This window comes from Sorex fumeus, unplaced genomic scaffold (assembly GCF_029834395.1).
Source record: "Sorex fumeus unplaced genomic scaffold, SorFum_2.1 ptg000007l, whole genome shotgun sequence".
NCBI lineage: Eukaryota > Metazoa > Chordata > Mammalia > Eulipotyphla > Soricidae > Sorex > Sorex fumeus.
Window position 1 is genome coordinate 4,772,110 of NW_026606064.1, and position 8,607 is coordinate 4,780,716.

Consider the following 8,607-nt stretch of genomic DNA (forward strand, 5'->3'; position numbering starts at 1 on the left):
GAATTTCTTACCTTTGCGTACCAATGTTTTCCTACTTTCTGCCAGCAGTTTCATGAGATACAGGGTGAGGTCCTGTCCTGCCACTTCCATCTTAAGTGTTGAGTGCCGCAGAGAGTAGCCCTCTATGATGGGCACAAAGTATGTCAGTCCTTCTCCACATTCTATGGTTGTCCCTAGATGAGCACAATTGGCATCTTAATGTAGAGCATATGACATTTCTTCCCAATCAAGTCCATGTAAGACAAGGCATAGGGGGTAAAACAAAGCTTAGGAAAGGAAAGACAACCTGTCTTAGGGCCAGGAGCTCTACTTTCAAAGGGAGTTTTCTAGGATGGAATTCAACAGACCAAGGGTACAAATTTGGACAGGGAGAATAAAGGGGATTTTTGTCTATTTCTTTTGGTTTTTAAAAATATACTAGGGGATGGATTGATAACACAGCTGGCAGGGCATTTGCCTTGCACGCAGCCAATCTGGGTTCAATTCCCAGCATCCCATATAGTCCCCTGAGCACTGCCAGGAATAATTCCTGGGTACATGAGCCAGGAGTAACCCCTCTGTGTCGTTGGGTGTGACCCAAAAAGCAAAATAAGTAAAGAAATAATAAAAATTAAAATGAAAAGATACTAGCAGCAACTGTCAAAAAGATTGAACAGAAAGAGTACTGTGGTTTGTTTTGCTTTGTTTTGGTGTCACACCCAACTGTTTTCTGGAATTACTTCTGGTTCTGTGCTTAGGGATGACTTTGGCAGTATTGATGGAACTGTGTGCAGTGCCAGAGATCAAATCTGGGTTGGCTGTGTACAAGACAAGACCCAACTATATTTTTAAACACTTTTTTGCAGTAGTGTGTGTGTGTGTGTGTGTGTGTGTGTGTGTGCATGTGTATGTGATGAAATGGGAATGGGAATATTACTGTAGTCTTTGGATGTCTGAAGATACAGTAAGGAGATCTATATTTCAGTTAGCAAGTTAAGTGCAAAAAGATGGGATGCTGGGTGAGGGTCACAGAGCAGTGAGAGAATATAACCTTGTTTTGTATGAAACTATTTTGGAGAGTTTATTGGTTTCTAGGTAATTAGCTTCTTCACCTTGTCATTGGGGAACCAAGAATTTCAAATTCAAGTTAAAATTGAATAACGTGAGTCAAGATCTTTACATCTAGCTAATTTGGGGGACAAGGAGTGCAACCGCCCTTTCATCTTAAACATCTAAAAAAGACAAGACATGCAGGAAACAAATAGTTTTCAAGTTATTGTATGGCCAGCAATGAGGGAAATGTTCAGAGATAGAGGCTGAAAAAGAGAGCGAGACAGAGAGAAATAAAGAGTAAGTGTATCATATGAAAGACAATGAGGGACAATAATCCCACATGAACTCCTAAATAAAGCAATATTAAATCAAATACAATCATAAAGAAAAAGGCATTTCATAATTAAATTGATTTTGCTTCTTCCAGGTAAGTTCCAGTTGTTCAATAACATAACTTCAAAAAGTCAATCATTGTAATTTGCCAAGTGAGTGACTGAAAGACGAAACCCAAATAATCACATCATAGACGCAGAAAATGCATCTGACAAAACCAACTCCTATTTGATATTAAAAGATAAATTTTCAGCAACCTAAGAATGCAAGAGAACTTCCTCAAATTGATAAAAGATGTCTAGGAAAGACCTATGGCTAATTTTGGATTTAATGCTTTATGAATAAATGATGAACCATTAGGAGCCAGAAACAAGATGAATTTTATACTGTAAACACAGAAGAAAAATCCAGATTACAAATAAACTTGTAAAATCATTTTAAATTATTCATACATGATTGCCTAAGTAAAAATTCTTTGAAATTTATATAGCTATTGTAAAGTTGATAATGATTTTATATGGGATTTATATTTAGAAAATATACCAATAGACAAGGGGCTGGAGCAATAGCACAGCGGTAGGGCGTTTGCCTTGCACGCAGCCAACATGGCCGACCCGAGTTCGATTCCTCCGCCCCTCTCGGAGAGCCCGGCAAGCTGCCGAGAGTATCTCTCCCGCACTGCAGAGCCTGGCAAGCTCCCCGTGACGTATTCGATATGCCAAACACAGTAACAACAAAGTCTCCAATGGAGACGTTGCTGGGCCCACTCGAGCAAATCAATGAACAATGGGAGGGCCTTACCAATAGGCAAAGACTTGTATTTCTATGTACTCTTAGTGAATTACTAAATGTTATCTATCTATCTAGCTAGCTAGCTAGCTACATCAAATACACAAAAAATTTACTTATATCTGAATTTCCGAACCAATTACCACATAGCTCCTGTGGACACTCAAGATGTTCAAATGGAGACCACATGTGAACACAATTTAAATGAAAGGCCATGGTATACATGACCGGAGACAAACTAAAGAAAGCAAAGGTGTTCAGGGGGCCATGGTTAGAAAAAAGTTAAGAAATACTATGTTAAAATGTACTCAAAATGGGTCAGAAAACTAAGCAGAAAATTAAAAGTTGACATCCTCTAAAAGAAAACAAGAGCTGAAAGGTTTTAGATTTGGTATAATCTTCTTAGACATTATACTGAAAATATAATACAAACTAAAAATACATTGCTCAAACTTTTTTAAAATTTAGCTTCTAATGAAAAGTCTAGCCATATACTGAAATCACAATTTACCAAATTTATTTTTTATCTAGGCTACAAGAATACATTTTAAAACTCAAAAATAGCATAGTAACAAATTTGGGGAGACAATTCTTGGCTAAAGAAGACATATTGGTGGCAAAAGAACTTATGGAAGAATGTTTAATGCTGACTCAAATATAAATCACAGCAACAATGAAATACCCCGCATATTTAGAGAATTATATAACAATTAAAAGGACCATTCACATGAAATTCAGTGAAAAAATTTAATTGCTCTCAATCTGGAGGAAATTCCAAAACACTACATGCAACCACTTTAACAACTATTTGGGCATATATATGTTTCTAAATTAGATATCTACTATGGGCTAATTCACTTCTAGGATCGTATCCAAATGAAATGAAAGCATGTGTCTAAGCAAAGACTTCTATACAAGTGTTCCTAACAATTTCATTTCTAAGAGCTCCAAACAGGAAACAACCCAAATGCCTATTCATCTCTGAATAGGTCAAGTATTTATGCAATGCAATCCAACTCAGCAATAAAAAGAAATGGGCAATGATATAAAAAATACAGCAAATAACCCAATAATTCTGCTGAGTGGTAAATAAAAAAAAAGCTATGTACAGAAAGTATGTAATATATGATCTCATTTATGCTAAGTTCCAGAAAATGTTAGCATAAAAATAAAATGGTGGTCACATTCTGTGTATGCGTATAAGATAGTGAGGAAGTCACTGAGAAGTGATGAATATGTTCATTGTCTAGACTGTGAGGCTGTTTTCATGAGTGTCTGTCCATAAAAAACATGTCAAATTGTATGCAAATACACACTTGGTTTATTGTATGTCGATTGGACCTATATAAGCTTGTTAAACATCCCTAGAGCACCAAGCGAACAGACACTGTTGAGCCAGGGGGTTAGCAAAGGGAAGGGTCTGGACAGGGTTGGAGGAAATTAGTGGGTCAGTTTTGTAGTTTTTTCCTTTTATTCTTTAGCAGCTCAGTGAGAGTTACTTACCAGAAACTTGGCCAGAGGCAAAGAGAGAAAGGACCGCTTGGTTGGCCAGGTACAGGGCAGGCACCCTGAACTCCTCAAACAGGATCTGCAGAGAGCAAGTAGGAAGTACTGGCAGCCGGGTGGCTGGGGCACAACATAAACCCTGCTTGCCAGAGTCCCTGACCTTGGAAAGCAGCCCCTCTTTATTCCAAACTCTCTGAAACCCCAATTTCCGGTCTGTCAGGTGGGTTCTCAATCCTCCCCTGGACCATCTGGAAGTATGTGGAGACTGATTATAGAAGTGGGCTTCTTGGACACCTCATTCAATGCCAACAGTTGAACACCCCAAGGTCCCTATGAAGCCACCAGATACATATTGGCTAGATTCTGCCCCAAACCAGAGAAAGCTGTGAGACGGGTGCAGGGGCCTGTCCTGGGTATAGAGTGACAATGAACTGGAGGAGCAGGGTACAGCCTGAGTGAGGATGGGGGCAAGGGCAGAAGATGGGGCAACTGGGTGGGTATGTGAGGTTCCACTGGATTCTTGTGTATGTGTGTGGTTAAAGGGAGGGGTCACTCATTGGAATCAGAACACGGGGCTCTGGACAGAGACGGAGACTGAAGGTGTGTGGTGGTGCAGGACAGAACCGGAAGTGAAGTGTGAAGATCTGGAGCTAGAGTTCAACACTAGGTAGAGACAGCAATCAAATAAATGTGATTAGTGGAGCTCTGTCCTAGAACAGGTCTATCCATCCCTGGCATGGGGCTTCTCCCTCTCTCTCACAGCCCCTCCCCCCTACCACCCCCACCAGGAAGAAGCCCCTGGAAACCTGGATGAAAGACAGATTTGCTCTGAGAACCATCAGCCTGCATGCCTACCAATCCTGTAGCTTCATGGGGGAGCCCTGTGGTGGGGAGTCTGATTTGGCAGTGAGAAGGTGGTCTACTGGGCAGGGTTGGTTCTGTATGGAGAGAAATCCGCCTTTCCCAGTGGAGTGCTGGCTCCTCTGTCCTTGAGCACAGTCATTGCTTCTAACCTGTCTGCAGTAAAGGCCAACTCTCCCCACTTCCGTGGCAGTCAGATGCCCTTTCTGACGGGCAGGGGAGGGAGAGAGAGAGCAGAGCCAAGTGTCTCTACTCCTTCCCTGCTTCACAGCTCCTGCTCAGTCCCAGGCTTCCTCAATGGACCTACACAGACCTGCTTTGCCTTAGCCCATGCCCCCTCTTTTCTGTGGGTCATCACAATAATCCCACCCTCAGGAACCCCAGGTCAGCCAGTATACCTTTGATTTTCCTCCTGCTGCTATAAGGTGATAAATTCCCAAATAACCAGAATTAAGAGAGCCAAGGTTGCAATGAGGGAAGAAAATATGGGGAGCAGGTCCTCTTCCTGTCACCTGGCTTTACCCAAATGTCTGACACCAATAATCCCTGTGTGTGTGGAGTGGAGAAATATCAAAATGCTAGATGCTAGGAGCTTTGTGCACTGGTTGTATGTAAAATGCTCCAGGACTGAGTTTTGTGTACAATATTACAGGGTGGTGAGTAGGAACTAAGTCCAGCCTTGAACACCCTTACCTGCAAGACTTTCTCTTTGTGGTTGATTGTGCTTAAAGGCGGGTCTGCAATCAGCAGAGGGTACTGCTCAGGGGAGATGTGGAGTACCTGGTAGAAGGAGTGGTGCCACACCTAAGGAGAGAGGGGTGATGGGCATAAGCTTCCCAGAGCAAAGTACGAGGAGACCTGTGATTGACACCCAATATCCTTAGCTAAAGCTTTGGAATCCCCAATCTGCAAACCAGTCACATAAAGAAGAAGCATGACACTGCCAAGGTACAGGGCAAACAGGTGAGCCATACAGGTGAGTTAGGAAGGAGAGTCCCATGAGGCATGTGTCCATGCAGAGACTCATGTAGCTGGGACAGTTATGGACACATTGAGCACATGGGACAGCTGAGGAAGAAGGTTCGGTGCCAAAAAACTGGGCCAAAGTACCCTTGGTGCCATGTGTGAAGTTAGACGAGTCATTTTGGACAATGAGCCCTATCCCATAGACGATGATGAGTGGGCAATAAATATGGTGTGTGCTGAAAAGCTAGTGAATTCATTTTCTGGGGATCCTCTAACAAAGATCTATACCCCGGGCTGGTGCTGCTGGGGGAGCAGAGATGACTTGCTTCTGGGAGTGATGTTTGGTTGCCATCCTCCAAGGTATGAGCCCCTGTCCTGGTGTCCTTGCCTTTCTCACATTCGGGATTGGCAATGGAAGATGGCAGAAGAGACAAAGAGAGGGGTTTCTAAGGCTGGAGCATAAAGGAACTACAGCCTCTCCTCTTGCTTCTTTGATTCTTCACTCTGGAAGCAGTCACCCCACCTGCTGAGAGGATGAGGTTGCTGCAGAGAGGAGGCCCATTCCGGTAATAGGTGAGAAACATCATGGATGTTAGTCCTCAGCCCAGTGGACCCTTCAGATAATGCAGCCTAACCAGAATCTGCTAAGGAGAGACCCTGAACCACAACCACATGGATGAGTCACAAGAATTGTGAGAAGCAATGGATGACCTTTGTCTTAAGCGTGTAAGTGTTGGGGTCACTTGGAATGTATCTTATATAATTCATTTTTATGTCAATGTACAACCAGCACAGCCTTATATTGAGGGTCTGATTAGAACCCTCAATTATTAAGAAACAGTAGTTTAAACTAACTTTTGTTTTTCCTTTACCATGCTTGGCTAAAGGAATTAGTTTTCTTGTGGAAAGTTATACACGGCATAAAATCGATCATTTTTTAAGCATTAAGATATTCACATTGTTGTCCAGTCATCACCAAACATTCATCTCCTTTCATTTTTTAGATAATTGTCTTCAACTTAAACTTTGTCCACATTAAATACTAACTACCCACTCAACAGTCCCTAGCATAACGTTTCACTTTATTATTACCATTGCATCAAGATGCAGAAACCAAGATATTCTAGCTACCAAAAACAACAGGAACATCCCTTGACCTCATTTTGGGGAAGGCATAAATAGGTCTCATCCCTGCAGAAGCAGTACCTACTTTTTCCATGTTGTTCCAGTTCAAGACGGTGGCTCGAAAGATGGGATGATGCAGTTGGAGCTGTTTTTTATTCTCTATGGTCTCTTCTCCAATGAACAATTCTTTGGTGTTTTCCTCCTTGAATAAATTCTGGAAAACACACACACACACACACACAAACCAGATCATATCTGAGGAGTAAATGATCCTTGTTCAGCTTTCAGTCTTGGTTCCCAGCAGTCAACAGTGGGGATGAGGTCTGATGAGCTTATAAGGGACATGGATAATTTATTGGGGAGTAAGTAGCAGTGAAGAGCTTCCAGGGGAGGGGTGTCAGAATGGGACAGTGCTGCTTTCTGTGTTCTTTTCAAACTAGTTGACAATGCCACCAAGAGGTTTACCATGTGATATCCAAGGTCAGAGTTTTCCCGAGAAACCAACACCAAAACCTTCAAGTTACTCCACTATAGATTTTGAAGGCAGTGAGGAGGGCGCGAGAGGTGGAGGGCACACTCTTCTGTTTCCTTTGTAAAGTTGATGTAGAGGGCTTTGCAATTTCATTTCATATGTGTAGTTTGGGCTGGAGCAATAGCACAGCAGGTAGGGCGTTTTCCTTGAATGGCGCTGACCTGGGTTTGATTCTCCTGTTCCTCTCGGAGAGCCCAGCAAGCTCCTGAGAGTATCTTGCCCACACAGCAAAGCCTGGAAAGCTACCCATGATGTATTCACTATGCCAAAAACAGTAACAAGTCTCACAATTTGTTGTGAGACATTACTGGTGGCCGTGGGAGGACAGTGGTACATTGGTAGAGGGTGTACTTTACTAGGAAGACAAATATAGCTTCCTTCATGGCATTTTGGGCTGGAGCGATAGCACAGTGGGTAGGGCTTTTGCCTTGCACGCAGCCAACATGGCCGACCCGAGTTCGGTTCCTCTGCCCCTCTCGGAGAGCCCGGCAAGCTACCGAGAGTATCTTGCCTTCAGCGCAGAGCCTGGCAAGCTACCCGTGATGTATTCGATATGCCAAACACAGTACCAACAAAGTCTCCAAGGGAGACGTTAGTGGGCTCGCTTGAGCAAATCGATGAATAACGGGAGGACCATGACCATGGCATTTTAAAGTACTCATTTTATTACTCAAAGGTGTTTTACCAGTTGGTCTGTGTGTTAATCTTGGTTCAGGGAGAAGCAGCATCAAAACTAGGTTATAAGGAGCAAAGATTTATTAAGAAATTTACCTATTTCAGAAAAAAAAAAAAAGAGAAGAGAGCTAATAAGAGAACTGGAGTCACTAGGCTTGTTCAAGTCCTGGCATGGTAATAAAGGATTGGTTGATATCCTAAAGACCAGGCAGTTGACAGGTTTATTAAGCCTCTTGGTAGAGTTCTGAACCAAAATTGTTTATTAGAGAAGGCCTGCCCTTTCCAGAAGAGTGTCTGCTTTGGTAGTCTTGCCATGGGATATTAAGCATGTAGCTAGAAGTTATGGGAATCATCACTTTTTTTGTTGCCATGTAATATTGCTATGGTGCAAATGGCCTTGATGTAGGGGTACAGGCCCCAAAGTTGGAAGAATTTTGCCTGATTCTTCCAGCTTTGAGGGAGATCCAGGCCTTCTTTGTTTGGGACCATACTTCCGTCTTCATATCTTGCTTTTCGTTGTCTCGATTCTCTCTCTGCATTTGTCTCATGAGGGTGTTTTATCCCTGGATTTGAAGCCACTCCAAGTCCAGAACGATCAAACATGCATAAATAAGTTACATCTACAAAGACATTGTTTCCAAAAGAAGCCATGGTTGCACAGTTTCTGGGGTTAGGGTACAGACATGTGGTTTTTAGGAGACCATTATTCAAATCATTATAGCCTTTCAGCCTCTTGACTCTCTTACTTTTTAATTTTAATTTTTAATGTATCACTGTGAGGTACAGTA